This window comes from Panthera uncia, chromosome D4 (assembly GCF_023721935.1).
Source record: "Panthera uncia isolate 11264 chromosome D4, Puncia_PCG_1.0, whole genome shotgun sequence".
Taxonomy (NCBI): domain Eukaryota; kingdom Metazoa; phylum Chordata; class Mammalia; order Carnivora; family Felidae; genus Panthera; species Panthera uncia.
The window spans coordinates 66,630,119-66,648,789 of NC_064807.1; the positions used below are offsets into that span (position 1 = coordinate 66,630,119).

General features: G+C 43.0%; 1 non-coding gene across 1 annotated transcript; it reads right to left on the minus strand.

Moving 5' to 3' along the window:
• Positions 1–15,927: 15,927 nt before the first annotated feature.
• On the minus strand, positions 15,928–16,034 carry LOC125928015 (U6 spliceosomal RNA). The gene has a single exon (XR_007459533.1). It is a non-coding gene; the product is annotated as a U6 spliceosomal RNA (small nuclear RNA).
• Positions 16,035–18,671: the final 2,637 nt, after the last annotated feature.

The window sequence follows — 18,671 nt, forward strand, 5'->3', positions numbered from 1 at the left end:
TTCTTATTAACAGTCTTACTGTTAACAAGCCCTATTGTCTTCCCCATTTTACAGATGATGCAACTGAGGCTCAGCCAGGTTATGTAACCTAACCAGGTTCCTGCCCTTACAAAGTAGGTTTGTCAGGGACTCCTGGGTGGCTCAGTCGGTTAAGCGCCGGACTTCATCTCAGGTCATGATTGCGCGGTCTGTGAGTTCGAGCCCCGCGTTGGGCTCTGTGCTGACAGCCCAGAGCCTGGAGCCAGTTTCAGAGTCTGTGTCTCCCTCTCTCTCTGACCCTCCCCCGTTCATGCTGTGTCGCTCTCTGTCTCAAAAATAAATAAACGTTAAAAAAAATTTTTTTTTAAATAAAAAAAAAAGTAGGTATGTCAGCAGTGGTTTCTAGGCTTCCAGCCTCAAGTTTCTTTAACCACAGTTTCATGGAGAAGGGAGTGAGCGCCAGGGGACTTGAAGGGTCAGTGCTTTGGAGGAGCTGGAGAAGGTCAGGTAGGGCTTCTCAAATATGCTCCAGAACTCATATTCGTAACAGCCAGCTGTGTACAGACACTTCCCATTGGTTGTTTCCTTTTGTCCCTCCAACTGCCCATTGGAAAAAGGATGAACATAAGGTTCAAAGTGGTTCTGTGAATTCTACAAGGCCCCCTGGCTATTCTAAGTGGAGATTTGACCCGGGCCTGCCATTTTAAAAAATCTGCTACCCCAGGGGCAGCTGGGTGGCTCAATCGGTTAAATGTCCAACTTCGGTTCAAGTCATGATCTCATGGTTCGTGAGTTAGAGCCCCACATTGGGCTCTCGGCTGTCAGCACAGAGTCTGCTTTGGATCCTCTGTCCGCCTCTCTCTCTGACCCTCCCCTGCTTGTTCTCTTTCCCCCTCTCTCTCTCAATAAACACACTTAAAAAACATAAAATAAAATCCTGTTACCCCAGCAGGCAGATGATAAGATAAAAGAATATATTTAGGGATTTCAGGATGCATGGTGTTTTGTAAAGAAAGTCAGAATAGCTTTGTTACCTGGACAAACTTGAAAGCCCCTACTTCCTAAATGGCAGAACAAGACAATGGTTACTACCGTTCCCAAGTCCTGAAGTTTTCAGATCATCTCACCTTTAACAGATCACCTCTTCATTCATTAGCTGTGACCATTAGCAACAGTCAGCAGCTGGGGCCACTATTAGGGAGGAATAGCTTTCTCGGGGTGGGCTGGTCTGGGGCACACTCACAAGAGGACTGAGTTCAAAGTGAGAACCTGCTGAGACACCTGATTCTCCCATACTGGTGTCCTTAGTCATTTGCCCACTCCTTCCAAATATGTATTAAGCATCTATTACATGCCAGGCACCATTCATTCTAGATGCTGATAGAGTAATGAAACAAGGTCATGGCATGCAACTCTCTTATGTTTGAGTTTATGAAATGCCAAACTCACACAACTGCAAAAAGCAAATAGAGATAAGAGTAGTAATGCCATTAATTTTTCCATTTATCTTCTTTATCTTCTCTCTTCATGACATTAATAACTGGAAGGTAGGGGCGTAAAACCCGAGCCTCAGTGACTGCAAGGGACTGGTAGAGGTTGGCCAGCGAAACAACAGAACACATGAAAGATCATGCCATGGGTCACCAGGCAGGCTTGGGGTCCATGATTGTTTAGAATTCCCACATAATTCTGCTACAAAGCAGAGATTGGAATATCAGGCTTGCTCTGCTAGCTAAGCTTCAGCTCCCTGAGTTCTAAGATAGAGATAATACCTCCTATCCCAGGACTAGTGAGAACTGAATGATAAAAGACCGTCCATTTATATTGATGTTTCTTTATTAATGTTCTCCAAGAATACTTTTTGAGCCTATGCCTTTAAAGGACAGTAGTTAGTAAGAGGTCTTCATGGGGTACCTGGGTGGCTCAGTCAGTTGAGTGTCTGACTCTTAACTTCTGCTCAGATCATGATCCCAGTGTTGTGGAATCAAGCCCCGTGTAGGGCTCCCCGCTGAGTGTGGAGCCTGCTTAAGATTCTTTCTCTTTCTTCCTCTGACCCTCTCCCCCCCCTTACACACACACACACACACACACACACACACAAAAGGACAGTACTAAGAGGTCTTCTTTTTATATGCACATATATGTACTTGTTGAGAGTAACATAAGACATATATAGAACATTCCATCCATCAGCAGCAGGATACACATTCTTCTCAAGTGCACATGTACTGTTCTCTAGGATGTGTCACATGTTAGGACACAAAAGTCTTAAAAATCTAAGAGGATTAAAATCATCTTTTCCGTGTATCTTTTCTAACCACAATGGTATGAAATTAGAAAATAACAGGAGGAAAATTCGAAAATTTGAAGATATGTGGAAATCAAACAATACAATCCTAACAACCAGTGGGTCAAAGAAGAAATCAAAAGGGAAATAAAAAGATATCTTGAGATAAGTACAAACGAAAACACAACATACCAGAATATATGGGATACAGCAAAGGTAGTAAGAGGCAAGTGTACGGCAATAAATGCTGACATTAAGAAAGAAGAAACATCTCAAATAAACAATGTAATTTTATGCCTCAGGGACCAGAAAAAGAAGAACAATGAAAGCCCCCAATTAGCAAAAATAAGAGCAGAAATATAGGAAACTGAGAATTAAAAAAAGAAAAGAAATGATCCATAAAACTAAGAGTCAGTTTTCTGAAAAGATAAAATTGACAAACTTTCAGCTAGAATAAGAAAAAAGAGAAGACTCAAATAAAAGAGTAGAAATAAAATAGAAGATACGACAACTGATGACACAAATATAAAGGACCGTAAGAGGCTACGATGATCAATTATATGCCAACAATTGGATAACCTTGAAGAAATGGATAAATTCCTAGTAACATACAATCTACCAAGACTGAATCATGAAGAAATAGAAAATCTGATCAGATCAATAACAAGTAAAGAGTCTGAAGCAGTAATCAAAACCCCTCTAACAAAGAAAAGCCCAGGACCAGATAGCTTCCCTGGCAAATTCTATAAAACATTTAAAGAATTAATGCCAATCCTTTTCAAACATTTCCAAAAAAATGAAAAGTAGAGAACACTCCCAGACTCATTTTACAAGTATTACCCTGATACCAGAGACAGTCAAGGACACTACGAGAAAAGAAAATCCTAGGCCAATATCCCTGATGAACAATGATGCAAAAATTCACAGCGAAATACTAGCAAACCAAATTCAACAGCTTTTTAGAAGGATCATTCATCATTCTTCAGTGGGAAGCAAAGATAGTTTGATATATGCAAACCAATAAATGTGATATATCACAGTAACAGAATGAGGGGTAAAAAAGAATAAAATCGCCTTAATAGATGCAGAAGCATTTAACAAAATTCAACACTCTTTCATGATACAAAACACTTAGCAAACTAGGTATAGAAGGAATACACCTCAACATAATAAAGGTGTACATGACAAGCCTACCCCTAACGTCATACTCAATAAGGAAAAACTAAAAACTTTTCCTCTAAGATCAGGAACAAGACAAGGATGACCACTCTTGTCATATCTATTAAACATACTACTGGAAGTCTTAGCCAGAGCGATTAGGCAAGAAAAGGGAATAAAAAGCATCTAAATCTGAAAGGAAGAGGGGTGCCAGGGTGGCTCAGTCAGTTAAGCGTCTGACTTTGACTCAGGTCATGATCTCACAGTTCATGGGTTCGAGCCCTGTGTCAGACTCTGTATTGACAGCTTGGAGCTTGGAGCCTGCTCTGTCTCTGTCTCCCTCTCAAAAATAAATGAGCATAGGGTCACCTGGGTGGCTCAGTCAGTTAAGCGTCTGACTTCAGCTCAGGTCATGATCTCTTGGTCTGTGAGTTCGAGCCCTGCGTCGGGCTCTGTACTGACAGCTCAGAGTCTGGGTCCTGCTTTGGATCCTATGTCTCCCTCTCTCTCTCTGCCCCACCCCTGCTCTTGTTCTGTCTCTCTTCATCTTTCAAAATAGAGTAAATGTTAAAAAATTTAAAAATAAATAAATAAATAAGCATAAAAAATTTAAATCTGAAAAGAAGAAATCAAATGTCTGTTTGCAGATAACATGATCTTGTAAGTAGAAATTCTTTAAACTCCATGAAAAAACTGTTGGAACTAATAAATGAATTTAGTAAAGTTGCAGGATACAAAATCAGCATATGAAACCACCTGTGTTCTACACAATAACAAACATTTGAAAAAAAAATTAAGAAAACAATTCTACTTACAATAGCATCGAAAAGAAAAAAAATCTTTAGGAGCTAACTTACCCAAGGAGGTGAAAGACTTATACACCAAAAACTATAAATTAATGAAAGAAATTAATGAAAACAAAAATAAATGAAATGATTACCCATGTTAATGGATTGGAAGATTTAATATTATTAAAATGACCATGCTGCTCAAAGTGATCTACAGATTCAAAGCTATCCCCATCAAAATCCCAATGGCGGTTTTGTTTTCGTTTTGTTTTACAGAAATAGAAAACACAATCCTAAAATTTATATGGAGCCACAAAAGACCCAGAGTAGCCAAGGTGATCTTGAGAAAAAAAGAACAAAGCTGGAATCATCACACTTTTTGACTTCTAAAATTTTACAAAGCTATAGTAATTAAAACAGCATGGTAGGGTGCCTGGGTGGCTCAGTCAGTTAAGCATCTGACTGTTGATCTCAGCTCAGGTCTCTTCTCAGGGTCATGAGTTCAAGCCCCACGTTGGGCTCCATGCTGGCTGTAGGGCCTACTTAAAAATCAAAACAAAAACACAGCATGGTCCTAGCATTAAGGCAAACAGACCAATAGAATAGAATAAAGAGCCCAGAAATAAATCCAAGCATATATGGTTAACTGGTCTTCAACAAGGGTGTGCAGAATACACAATGGGGAAAGGATCACCTCTTTCCAAACAAACAATGTTTGGAAAATTGGATATCCACACGCAATTTTGGTCCCCTATATTACACCAGGCACAAAAATCAACTCAAAACAGATCAAAGACTTCTTAAGTCTTTGAGATCTGCAACTTATAAATTCCTAGAAGAAAACACAGAAGGAAAGTTTCTTGACGTTGGTTTTGGCAATGATTTTCTAAATATGACACCAAAAGCCCCGGCAACAAAAAATAGATACATGAGACTTCATCATGACTACATCATAAACAGTGTCTGTACAGGGGCCCCTGGGTGGCTCAGTCAGTTGGGCATCCAGCTTCAGCTCAGGTCATGATCTCACAGTTGGTGAGTTCAGCCCCACTTCAGGCTCTCTGCTATCAGCACGGAGCCCACTTCAGATTTTCTGTCTCTCTCTCTCTCTCTCTCTCTCTCTCTCTCAAATAATAATAATAATAATAAACTTAAAAGAAAAAGCTTCTGAATTGTAAACAATCAGCAGAATGAAAAAAGAGAAAATATTTGCAAGCCACTTATCTGATAAGAAGTCAATGTCCAAAACACACAAGGAATTCATACAACTCAATAGCAAAAAACAAACAAAAACCAAATAGTCCAATTTTTAAAATGGCTAAAGGACTAGAATAGACATTTTTCCAAAGATATACAAATGTCCACTCGATATATGAAAAGGTGCTCAACATCACTAATCATCAGAGAAATAAAATCAAAATCACAATGAGACAGGTTGGTTATTACCTACCTGGCAGGTAGGATGGTTATTACCGACAACACAACTAAACTAAACTAAAGATAACAAGCGTTGGCAAGGACGTGGAGAAACTGAAACCCTTGTTTACTGTTGAGAGAAATATAGAATGGTGCAGCCACTATAGACATTCCTCAAAAAATTAAAAATAGAGGGGCGCCTGGGTGGCGCAGTCGGTTAAGCGTCCGACTTCAGCCAGGTCACGATCTCGCGGTCCGTGAGTTCGAGCCCCGCGTCGGGCTCTGGGCTGATGGCTCGGAGCCTGGAGCCTGCTTCCGATTCTGTGTCTCCCTCTCTCTCTGCCCCTCCCCCGTTCATGCTCTGTCTCTCTCTGTCCCAAAAATAAATAAAAAACGTTGAAAAAAAAAAAATTAAAAAAAAAAAATTAAAAATAGAACTACCATATGGTCCAGCGATCCTACTTCTGGATATATATCCAAAATATTTGAAATCAGGATCTCCAAGAGGTATCTGCACTCGCATTTTCATTGTAGCACTCTTCCCAATAGCCAAGATATGGAAACAACCCAATGTTTATCAACAGCTGAATAAAGTAAATGTGTTACATGAATACAGTGGGATATTATTCAGCCTTAAAAAAAGAAGGAAATTATAACAATTGTGACAAAATGGACAAACCTGGAGGACGTCTTACTGAGTGAAATAAGCCAGTCACAGAGGGACAAATACTGCATGATTCCACTTATATGAGGTATCTAAATTAGGCAAACGGAGAAGCAGAAAATGGGGCGCCTGGGTGGCTCAGTCGGTTAAGCGACTGACTCTTGACTTCGGTTCCGGTCATGATCTCACAGTCTGTGGGATGGAGCTCCCTGTCGGGCTCTGTGCTGACAGCCGGGATTCTCTCTCTCTCTCTCTCTGACCCTCCCCTTGCTTGTGTGCACACATGTGCACTCTCTCTCTCTCTCTCAAAATAAACAAATAAATTTTTTAAAAAATTAAGAAAATAGAGTGTGGTTGCCAACAGCTGGGAGAGGAGAAAATGGAGTTGTTGCTCAATGGGTATAAAGTTTCAGTTATGCAAGATGAGTAAGTTCTAGAGATCTGCTGTACAACCTAGTGCCTACAGTTAGCAATTCAGTGTCATACACTCAAAAATTTGTGAACAGGGTAAATCTCATGTTAACTATTCCTGTCACAAAAGCAACAACACACACACGTACACACACACACACGCATGCACACGCACACACAAAGGGGCACAAGGAAACTTTTGAAGGTGATGGATATGTTTATTACCTTGACAATGGTGATAGAATCATGGGTGTATGCATCTGTCCGAACTCACTAAATTTTATACATTAAATATATGCAGTTTTGGGTGCACAATTACATATCAGTAAAACTGAATAAGAAACAACAACAAAAACTTGTTTCCTCCCCCAAAAGCTTGAGATACCTGATGTATTTGTTTGCTAAATAAAACCAATCCTTTTGGGAGCAAGTAAGAGAAATGGTTTCATTCAACTTCCAGTGTAAACACAGAGACCGGAAGTCATACTTCTTTTCCCATAGAACTCTGTGGAAAATTGAAATACAGGCAGGAGGGGGTTGCATCTGACACGGTTTAGAAACCTGGAAAGCCAAAGAGCTAGTATGCACCTGGGCAAACTTTAATTCCCACTGTACACAGATCCCAATTAAAGACAAGTCTCTTCAACAGTGGCAGTGACTTGCCCTGGGCTGGAAGACGACATATGAAATTGTTTTGAACTGAATCCCCCATGAACCAGCAAATATCCTCCCCTCTCAGAGCCTCCATTTCTCTGTCTGAAAATGAGGTTAACGACACTATGCGAGAGCCTGTCTTGGGTGGGGCCCTTTAGCAACTGCTTCTCACCTGCGCCTTCCTTGGCCTGGCCTCAAGCCCCCACCAAGTGGTTACTTTGCAGAGAGACTATTGGCTCACTTAAGAAACACATCTCTCCTACTAGACTGAAATGCTGGCTGACAGAAACCATGTAAGTCCCTTTGTGTGTTGCCCAGCATAGAAATTGGCACACCATAATTAGTGATCAACTGCTTGGTAAATAGATTTTTTTAATTTTTTTAAAATGCGTGACACATGGGCGCCTGGGTGGCTCAGTCAGTTAAGCGTCCAACTTCAGCTCAGGTCATGATCTCACGGTTCGTGGGTTTGAGCCCCGCATTGGGCTCTGCTCTCAGAGTCTGGAGGCTGCTTTGGATTCTGTGTGTGTGTGTCTCTCTCTCTCTGCCCCTCCCCTGCTTGTGTGTGCTCTCTCTCTCTCTCTCTCTCTTCCAAATAAATAAATAACATTTTAAAAATGCATGGCACAAAGAAAAGCTTACATTTTGAGCAGCCTGGCACTTACTAGTTTGAAAGAGCAGCCACTGCCCTACTCTCAAAGATGACAAACCTTCTCATTTTTAGTTTGGCTTCTAAGCATGACCATCACCTGATAGTAACTTATTTTTGCTTCCTGTGAGTCAGAGAGCCAAAGACACTGTCCCCAAGCCGCCAGGACAGCCTTTAAACAAACGGCCCCATAATGAATAGTTTGGGCACAGTAACAGCTTTCACACACCTTGTCACATTATGGGAAAGCTCTAATTTGCCTAATGCTATGTATTAGCAAAGTCCATGTCCTATCATTTCGAAAGAGTCGCTAGGAAGGCTTGCTCCGATGGCCAGAGAGAAGCCCCATGTCACAGCCCAAGAGAGCAGCTCGAAAATGTGGCAGCACAAGCAGCAACTGTGTATCATGGAAACGAGCACTGTGTCAGCCGCTCTGCCTCCGTGAGGTTCATCTGGAAAATGAAGATTTTCCAGATGAAGATTAAGTACTGAAGATTAAGTAATAGAACAGACACAACAGTGCAACGTGACTGCCAAGGCCCATATAAAGATTGGACACGGTGTTTTTGTTTTTTCCCGTTTTCCAAATGGGACACAATGGGTTTCAGAGCAGGTCTGAGAGAGGCAGTAATAACCAGGCTTTCAACTCTGGAAAGATCCATCGCTCTTCCTACATGCAAGGTAGCAAACTCTAGAAAGAGGGTGGGAGAGGCAGGTCACAGGGCTTGGCATTTGGCAAAGCTGACGACAGGGAGGGCACCTGAAGGGAAGCTTTCCCAGGTACAGACCGCTGTAAAGAGGGAAAGCCCAGTTCAATCCGATGAGTACTCATTGGGCACCTGCTTCATGCTGGAAACAAGTAATAATACATTAATATTTACTGAACACCTATTATGTGTTTAGTGCTTTCGTACACACGTATCTGCTCGTCCTCACACTGGTCCATTCCAGAAAGTGTTATTGCCTCAGTTTTTACAGATGAGGTAATTGAGGTTCAGGGAGGTTGCAGGATAGACAGCCAGGAACCAGTAAGGGCAGCCCTTGACAGCCAGGTCCTCTGACAGTACATTCTATTACTCCGTGGTCAGGAGTGTGCATTCTTGTTGTTCCTGATGCTACTAGTTTCCAAAACAGATATGAGGCATCTTGGGAAGGGGGTTTCCAGGGGAGATGAAGTAGAGGGACCCCAGCAGTGTGAGGCTCCTGCAGCCCCAGCTGCCTGAGTCAGACAGGTACATAGTAAGTAGTCAATAAATGGCATGCTGACTGACTGGGGTGGGTGGGGGGCGGGGGAGCTTGCACCCAGCACCTACCACGTGTTGTGAGAAAAGAGACCCTGGGTGTGTTCACTGCTTGTGTATATAGGGACAAGGGTTTTGCACTGTACCTGCCATGTGCTATAAGTACAGGTGTTCTGGGATCTGCTGGCTGCCAGCTAGGAGTGAGGTTTGCCACGAGTATCCACCATGGGCCAGGCGTTCTGCAGTTCTTATCGCACAGAAACTCTGTGAGTTGGGTGTGATTATTCATATTTTGCAATGAGGATATTAGGTTCAAAGAGGGGATGCCGAGTCCACAGTTATAGGTGGAGTTAGTGGCACAGGAAGGCTGGATCCCCTGCTGAGTGCTCAGGTTCCTTCTCCACTTCAGAGGAGAAACCATCCCTCCCTGTCCTCCCCCAAACCCACCATAGAAGAGCAGACTGGAGTGAGAACCATCCCCCCCCATCCAAGGTCTAGCCAGTTAATAATAATAATAATAAAAGACCAGCCACTTGGTGAACACTTACCATTGCATTGTCTCACTTAATTATTTCATTAATTTTGTCCGGGTTAGTATTCACATTAGTCAAAGGGAGGCAGCAATCGCGAGTTCCCGCGAGCGGAAAGCCAGTAAGCGACAGAGCCAGAAGGAGAATCCACTTGGACTTGACTTTAAATTCCTTAACAGGGGGTCAGCCTCTGCAGCGGCGGAGGGGCGCGGGTCTCCCACGCAGCGGCGGGGCGCGGGGAGCCGTCCTGCTCCCGGCCGTCCGGAGGGGGGCACTGCAGACCGCGCTCGCCTCTGCGCCCGCCTCCGGCTCCTGGCGCCCAGGGTCTCTGGCGACCGCGTGCGCCGTTCTGGCCCCCACCCCGCCTCCGCCACCCCCGGACCCCGAGTTCGGGCCAGCGCCACACGTGGGTGCCCCCTGAGCCCCGCCCTGCATGCGCTCATCGAGCACATCTCCACTTGGACACCGAAAGGCTCCAGGGACGGGGTCTTCCGGGGTGGACGTGGCGCTCCCGGCACTGGGCCCTGCGTGGCATCTGGGGATTTAGAGACGTCCGGCTCCCACCGGGCGGAGGAGGGGAAACCCCGGCAAAGAGCCGGGACTCCCGGAGGATCCCCTGCGTATTTGAATGTCGGTCCGCTGCTTCCCCACCCCACCCCACCCCGCCCACGCTGTCCCCTCCTCTCTTTTCTGTTCTGCGGAGTCCACACCCCATGCCGCCCGAGCACCGAATTCTGACTTTGAACCCTCACCAAAATCCCTGCAAAACAGCATCGCTGTCCCTGGGGAGAGGACCCCACCTTGGACCAACCAAAGTGAGGTCACGTTTTCTGAAGTTACTCCCAGGCGAGTTAGGAGGCATCATCCACTGACCTTGACCCTTCCCCGCGGTCACCTGGGACCCTGGCATTTAAGGTGGGCAGTTTAACGAGGTGATAACGAAGTGAAAATGGCCTGGTAGCCTCTTGAATTTGAAGCCGGATTGAGGCTTTCTTTAGAAAGGGAATTTTATGAATAGGTTACTCCCATGGAACTCTGTTACCAGTAATAACCCCTGAATGTTAATTGGTCATAATTACCTTGTTAAAAGTCTCCTAGACCCCTCCAAGTTCTAAGAGGACAAGGGAAAGAAAGTTTCTGAGATTTACAACTGAGAGGGAAACATCATATTACTTTCTGCATTAGGTTATACATTAGCATACTTGTTCAAGTGAATTTTCCGCTTTCAACTTTTTAATATCTTTCCAATTCCCAACCAGTCTCTGGAAATTTAAAAAGGGGCGGCAGGAGGATTGGTGATGTGTATGCCACAGATGGCGATGGAAAAGCTGCCCAGAACATGTTGACATTTTAAAAAAAGTTAACATCCCCCCACACTTTAAAACTATGATATTAGGAACAGAGTATAATGGCAAAAGTTACTCGTAGAACATCTGTTCCTTCCAATGGGAGGATTTCTTTCCTGCCAAGAATTTATGAATTTTATATAGGAGCTTGGGTCTGTTTGGGGAAGGGAGAAGGAAGCTGGCCAAAGCAGCCAGCCCCCTCCTCTGCCCGGAATGCAAGGATATTTTGCTCCTGACTTCTAGATGGTTCGTGGGGCTGCTGATGGGGCAAGACTCACCCTTCAGAAGGAGATAGCTGAGGAAAAATCTCAAATAACTGCCATGCCTGGTTTAAAGTACAAAGCAAGGTCAAGGCCATAGGACTTGAAGACAAGATTCCCCTTCACAGGGGGCCTAATCCTTTTTAGAGGAGAAAGGAGAGCTTATAATTGGGATAACATGTAACCAGCTGGTATCAGTTCATTCCAAGTGTCCCTTTCATTTTCACATTGGCCAGATAGGAGGCCATTCATTCATCTCAAAAACTGAGTCAGTCCCTTCCTCTGCAGTCAATTGTCTTTTGCTTTTGGTCAATTGAGCCTGGTGACTGGAAATTTATCTTTCTAAAACCACCAGGGGGTTGCTCAGAAAAGACATCTAGGTGAATAGGACACTAAATGGATTAGCAGTTGAAACATTAATGAGTCTCTTTTGACTCAAAGCAAGTTTATCTCAGTAGATTTCCAGTGGCCTCCTCTTCTGCAGCTGAGAGAACCTTCTCTCCTGAGAAGGTACAGGTCCACCGTGGAGATCCACTTTTTACATTCCTAAGTAGGCCATTTTCACTTCTTGATCTTTAAGTGGGATGAATTTTTTTTTCCTTTTCTACTCAGAGGATTTCAAATGAAACATAAAAAAGAGTCTAATCCATTTAAGTATCAAGAATCCAAATTGTTCCTCTTTGACAGTGAGAGAGGAGAAAACCACCAAACACGAAGAGTTTAGCACACTTATTCAAGTCAACAGATATTTATTAAACACCTACAACATGCCAGGCATTTTCTTAGAAATTGTCCCGCCCCTCATTCTAGAAGCCAGCTAGACAATAAATGGCTCCAGCATATGTTACATCTCAAGTAATGATAAGGGCCATGAAAAAAAAAAAAATCAAATATGTGAAAGAAATACAGAATAACAGGGGCAGGGTGGGATGGCTTTTAGTATGGTCAGAGAACACTGCTCCAAGGAACTGACGTTGGAGTGGTCCTTCTAGAATTTTCTCAGTGGAGATGTACCTCCAAACACATAAGCATAGGTCTATTTTACCAAGCTGGAACCCACTATATAGCTTTTCTCCCTGTCTCGTTGACTTCTGAGCATTCTTCTCTGTGTGTAGAATAATATATGGCTCAAGGACATGGGAGCCGGTAGAATCAGGTTTAAATCCCAGTTTCACCGTTCAGTCATTGATTGTAAGCTCTCTTTGCCTCAGTTTCCTCAACCTTAACACTAGGAGACTAATACTGCCTACCTCATAGGGTTCTTGTGGGAACTACAGGAGAAAAATGCGTGTCAAATGCTGAGTGTGGAAACCGCATGTAGTAAAGCTCAATAAATGTTAGCTCTTCTTACTGTTTACCAGATAATCTAAATGCAGGGTGGTAGTCTGTTCTGAGGACTTATTAGGACCTACTTAACCACTGCCCTACTGTTGGACACAAAGAGTTGAACACAAACCAAACTCAGATGATGTGAAAGGAAGGAGAAACATAAGACAGTAACCACACAAAATCCAAATGGAGAAAATGCCAAATCAACACGTTTTCTAAGAGAGACTCCCTTCTGACATCCTTGATGCTGAACCACATCCACACATTAAAAACCTGTCCATTTGCCACCTACGCCTAGGTTAGGGCGCCCCTGGGCCTTATCTGTTAATTTATGGTCAATATATGGCCTCCTGTGCAGCCTGAGAATGAGGGCCTGGAAAATCAGGCTGGAATGAGGTTCCGCAGTGACATAACTGTGGGGTACTTAGGCCTCAGCTGCCTCATGTGTGCAAAGGAACCTTCAGGTGACATGTTCTTTGGAACTCCTTCCTTCCAGCTGTCATTTGCTTGTTCCTTGAGTACTAACTAGCTCCCAGACTGTGCTCCTGTGTTCTGAAGAGCCTTCCCTGCTTCCGAGATCTGAAATGGCCCTCTGAGTCATTTGTTCAAGCCCTGTGGCACATACTCAGATCTATTTTAGGTTGAGATCCTGTTTAGGGGAAAAGGGATTATCTTTAGATATTGGGAGCATCAGGAGAATGTCGGCAGAGCACTTTGGAAGATGGCGGAGAGGGAGTGTCTCCCATGGGCCGAGGCTGAGATCTTGGGCTCAGAGCACAGCGCACCTCTTTCGGCTACTTCAGCTAACTTCCGCATCGCTGTTCTCCACTGAAGGGGGCCTCAGAATGTGTGATCTTCAGCAATGGAGACTTTCTTGGGCTTACCTCTGGCCCAACTATCGAGAGGGCTGCTGCTCTTTATTCTACTTAATTACACGTGAAAGTGCTTTGGAATCAGTGAATGAAATATTTGAGAAAAGCAATGGCTTATTTACTCTTGCTGATCCTAGAGAGGCCTTGGGGTGCTGTGATGCAGAAACAGATTGTCCTTTCTTGAGTCATTTTCCAAACTGGATCATAGAGGAATGTGGTGTATTTTTAATAGAATGACAGATAAGATTACTTGTTTCTATTAGCGAGAGGGATGGGTTAGGTCAATTTTGTCCACACAGCTTCCTGTGCACCAAACACATCCCCTGTTTAGATTAAAAAATAAGCACATTCCAAGGAGGTGAAGAGCAGATAATCCTCCAAATGAAATTAGCTTTACTTTATCTGTGAGGCGGTTGTGACATGACAGAAAGAGCCTGGGGTTAGGAGCCGGGTAGACTCGGGTTCTGATCATTAGGGAGGGTGTGACCTTGGGCAAGTCACTTGACTCTTCTGGGCCTCGGTCTTCTCCACTACAAAATGGGTATAATAACAAACTCTTAAACACCTAGTAAAATTCTGGACACATCGTAGGTGCTCAATGAATGTGAGTGTTTTCCATCCACTTCCAGCCCATTCAACCGACAACTCCAAATCCAGGTACCAGGCACATTCATCCCGACATACAAGACATGTTTTCCTGTGGTCAGTGATGATAGAGAAGCTAGAAACCGAAGGCAACAGACAAACAAATAAATCACGCGTTTTAAACTCACAATCTAAGAAATTGTGCCTCTTCACGAAGTTTCTATTCTCGGCCTTATGTTGCCAATCTGGGAATATTGTCAAAGCAAATATTAGTTAAAAGTTGTTGACCAAGGGACAGGTAGTTAAATATTGTGTACAGCCGAGGGTATTGTTATCACAAACCTGAAATAATTTTTCTCAAACCTTTATGTTTAAAGGGAGATGTTGGACAAAAGTATTCGAATGTGTCCTGAGGTGGTCGGTCGGAGGATTTCTTTTCTTGCCAGTTTCTTTTGTAGACCCAGTGTCTGTTTTTAAACAAAGTGCCCATGCATTCCGATTAAGGAAATAAATGAAATGTGTGTGTACCCAAACCTAGGAGCTATTTGTCAGTTCCTAAAGAGATGACTGGATCGGTATCACTGGAGCCTAAGTAGACTCCACCATTCACGGAGAAAATCAATCTATCACATTCCCCTTAATCAGTGCAAACATTCGGCCGAGCAGTTTTATCAATTTTTTAACATACCGTATTGATTGTATATCAGGAGGAGAAACTGAAAATAAAGAACGCTAAACCTGGAAGAGGTCATGCATTTCCAAATGCAAATTGAGATCCAAACATTAAACAATAGGGATCTTCTAATCCTTTTACAAAGGCCCAAATTGCAAATCAGACTCCCAAGCCAGAGTGGCTTTGCCTAACAAAGTCTTTAATGCAAAGAATCCCTTAGGCAAAGCCTCCTCTGTTTCTACAAGCTTTGGCACCAAAAGAGCCTTACGAAGTCAGTTATGCTCCCTAGCTATGAAGTTAATTGTGCCTGAAACAAAGTCAGGTTGTCCTCCTGGTCTAGATATGCAATCTCCAAACCATAGAAAGGTGCCTTGGATCGCAGATTAAGTTCCATTTTGCCTGAATCATTAATTCCAGCAGAAGTTTGAAATATTTTGTTGAATAAGGTTGAAACCTTCGTGCCAAACCAGAATAACACGTTTTAACATGCTTTAGCATGCACCTGATCAACAAGTTGGATGTATCTAAAATAATAAGCAGTCAAGAAAATTGTAGGGGAAAAAATGGTATATGTTGCTGTAGTTAACGTGGTTGAGTCTGTCAAAGAACTATACAATCACTTTCTAAGAGAGGCAAACAATTTCTACTGGCTAGATTGCTGATTTTCATTTAAGTTACACTTTATACCCCTCGTGGAGCCATTGTACCAGGAAAAAATAGCTGCAGACGTGCGTATTTATGTATTCTTCTTGACCTTTGTTTCCCCTACCCTTTGCACAGTGGCTGGTAAAGTAGGTCTTTGAGAGGATTATATACGTTTGAATGGAATTGCATGGGAAGAGAAAGAAGCAGAACGAAGCCTGAATTATATTTTATATTAACACTCTTATGGAATGGCTCCTATGTTCTCCAAAGAAGGGAACAGTGGTGAGTGTTATAGTACCTGTTTTAGCTGGCTGGTAGCAGAACACCAAAAGAAGCACTGTAGAGAACAGTAAAATGCTTTTTTGGACATCAGCTGACAGGATGTTACATTGAATTTAGAACTGTCCTGTTTTTTATTCCCTCTTTTTTTTTTTTTTTTTTTTTATATGGAACGCTTCATGAATTTGCGTGCCATCCTTAGGCATAAGCCGTGCTAGTCTCCCCTGTATTGTTCCAATTTTAGTATACGTGCTGCCAAAGTGAGCACTAGCACCTTCCTTTTAAAATCATCCTTTTGGGGGTACCTGGGTGGCTCAGTCGGTTGAGCGTCTGACTCTTCATTTTGGCTCAGGTCATGACCCCAGGGTCTTGGGATCCAGCCAGAGTTGGGCTCTATGCTGAACACAGAGCCTCTTAAGATTCTCTCTCTTCCTCTGCCTCTCTCCCCCGATCACACTTTCTCTCTCTCTCTCTCTCTCTCTCTCTCGCTCTTAAAAAAAACGAATAAAGAGGAGAGAATAAAAAAATAACTAAAACCATCCTTTTTGTTGTTTAAATTCTTTATTCCCCTCTAAATTTCCCTTGGGTTCTCAGGATACAGCAGTCAGCTGCTGGCCTGCTGAATGAGCTCAAGGTGCTGGTTGGTGTTCTGATCCAGACTCGACGTGACCTTGGGCAAGCCCAGTCTTTTAGGTGGGCCTCCATTTTCTCCTTGAGTTAGATGGTCTTGAAGATACTTTCCTGCTCAGAAAGTCTGTGTAATTTTTATTTATTTATTTATTTATTTATTTACAAAGTTTATTGTGATATTTATTTCTTTACAAAGTCTATGTAATATTTATCATTTATTTATTTGTTTATTTATTTACAAAGCTTATGTAGTATTTATTTATTTATTTACAACGTCTATGTATATTTCCTTCCTTCCTTCCTTCCTTCCTTCCTTCCTCACGGACAGGGTCTATGTAATTTCACAGCTTTAGAACTTGCAGTCTGTTCCCCATTCCTCTGTGAAGCACTAACAGGGGCTCAAAGGCAGGGGGATTTGTTAACTTCATGCACTGTTTTCTAGATTCAGCTCATTTGGACATGTTCAGAAGTCAGAAAACTACTGTCATGCAAGCAGCTAGGAGAGTTTCAAACTTGAAGAACCGCAAAGCAGGTGGGTGGTGACTTCACAGCCACGGATGGATGGATGAGCCTTCCTCATTCGGGCAAACTGGCTCACCCAGGATCCTACAGCATAAAGTGCCTTCGTTAGCTTTTAAAGTGTGATTTTTTTTTTTAACCTTCATTGTCATCTGTATACAGGACACTTATAATTTTGCCCTTGTAAAGAGGCACGATGGATTATCCAAGGATAAGGATAAAATAGTGTCTTTTTTGGGCCTTTTTCCAAATTCTGACTTCCTGAAGGCCATGCCCAGTGGTCCCCTAACTGCTTCCTGTGGGTCACCTGCCATCCATCTGCCTCCCCCAATACACAGCAAACCCTCCAAATGAACAAAATTCTTTCTAGAATCAATGCAGAGAATCCCCTGGCAAGAAAGCATCCTCTGAAAAGAGATGCTAGGATTTGGGGGTAACTATTCAATAAGTAATTAACTTTACTCCATTAAATGCAGTAACTGTGGGTATTCAAGGGCAAATAAGGGAAGCTTCCAGTGCCTTCCAGGGACTCGTGTCTGTTGGAGGAGCCAGACCCACAAAACCTTGTAGCATGTGAGGATAAGAGTTTGATGAAAGATCTAGATTGACTGAAACGTGGGAGACTTTTAATAAAAACTGGGCTTCGAAGGATATATAGGAGCTTGTCAGGGGAATGTGGGTTTTTCCAGAAGCAGGAGAGACCCACATCTCAAAGCAAAGGTTCAGAGGCTGAAATAGGCATGGTGCATTGAGGGTCAAGAGTAGTTTAGCATGGCTGGTACAATTAAGGATGATTGGATATTTAAGGAGAGAATACTGGATGCTAGGTGGGAGCTACCGTTGAAGGACTGACCATGTTAAATATTTATCTACTAGGCACTGGGGACCATGGGAAGTTAATGAGTAGGGGAGGGGCTTGACCAGATCTGTTTGATCAGGAGAGCTGTGTGTTGGGCCAGAGCTGGGGATAAAAACAGGAGCTTTTTCTTCCACCTCGAACTGAAAGTGTGGATACGCTCATGGCATAGTGACCAGCTCAAAAAACATCTATGGGAAACTCGGGCTTCCCTGTCGGTCTACCTTTAAATAGCACTTCGGTTGGGAGACAGAACTTGGGGGGCTTTTGACTTTTTACTGGCTTTGTTGGAAGGACCTGGATATTAGCAAATCCTTCTGAATTTGGTGTGTATCCATTTTGCATGTGACCTTCCCTGCCCAGCAGACTGAAGACAGAAGTCTTAGGAGAAAAATGCTTTGAATGAATGAAAAAAAACCCAAACGCTAACTTGTAAAGGGAAACTCAGTTTCCCGTTCCATAAAATGGGGATGGAGAGGGAGATCCCACCCCTGTCTTCATTGTGAGGATCTGTTACAGTAATGGAGAGTGTAAATGCTTCATAGATCTCATGGCTTTGTGCGGAAGTGAGGTGTTATTATACACCAGCAAAAAGTGACCAGATCAGAGAAGAGGCACTCTTGTGCTTACTGAAAAAATCCCATCTATCATGCCTAAGAGACTCTGCTTTGTGGTTTACATTGATTCACTAATCTCTCTAGCTTTCAGCGAGTGTATCTAGAGTTCTTTCAGTATCTCTGTAAAGTTATTTTTGCCAATTTTAGCTTTTAAGTGGGTATGCAGATACAGCATCTGAGTGTTGTGTTGATATGGCCACCGTTCAGTAACATGTTGATCCAATGCCAGTCAGTACATATTCAAATATTATAGGTGACATAGGTATTATAATCCCCCTCAACG